We start from the raw sequence: 559 nt of genomic DNA on the forward strand, positions 1-559 counted from the left end.
GGGTCGTTTGACCCCAGTACTCTTTCCTGCCCATGGCAGGGGGTCAGACTAGATGATCTACTTAGGTCCCTTCCGACCCTAGAAACTATGAAACTGTGAAGGATGAGATCCCCCTACTGTTAAGTGAAACTAATAGGAAAATAATTGTTTGATAAATATGAGCAATTAAATTTTACTCTTGTCAAGTCACCTGCATCTCCTCTATAATGTACCTATATGAAGAAGCAAAGCCAGTACTCTAGAGACAACATTATCTACAGCTACAGTTTAATATCTTACATCCTGGAACAGCTATGAATGAGCTTGCTAAGCCTTTGGCTTCTTGGTTTCACAACAAATAGCAGTGGAGAAAGCAAACTACTCAGTGGGCAAAAAGTCAAAACTACCGGAACCAAAGTAATCAAATACTTTGGTGATTGCTGTATCATGTTAGTCCCAACACCGTTTACTACAGCATGTGATCAACTGCTTCTTTTAAACAACACAGCTTTGCTTCTTGTAGGAGACTACCTAATAGAGCTTACTTTCATAGTTTCATAGTTTCTAGGGTCGGAAGGGA

The 559-nt window shown here is 40.1% G+C and overlaps 1 long non-coding RNA gene across 1 annotated transcript in view; it reads left to right on the forward strand.

The window, feature by feature from the left end:
- The first annotated feature begins 446 nt into the window (after nucleotides 1–446).
- LOC109299443 overlaps nucleotides 447–559 on the forward strand; it is a 16,106-nt gene continuing 15,993 nt past the window's right edge. The window contains exon 1 of the long non-coding RNA XR_002097848.1: nucleotides 447–457. This is a non-coding gene — a long non-coding RNA (uncharacterized LOC109299443). The remainder of the gene's footprint in view (nucleotides 458–559) is intronic.

The sequence above is a fragment of the Gavialis gangeticus genome, unplaced genomic scaffold (genome assembly GCF_001723915.1).
Source record: "Gavialis gangeticus isolate Ggan-Ray unplaced genomic scaffold, GavGan_comp1, whole genome shotgun sequence".
Taxonomy (NCBI): domain Eukaryota; kingdom Metazoa; phylum Chordata; order Crocodylia; family Gavialidae; genus Gavialis; species Gavialis gangeticus.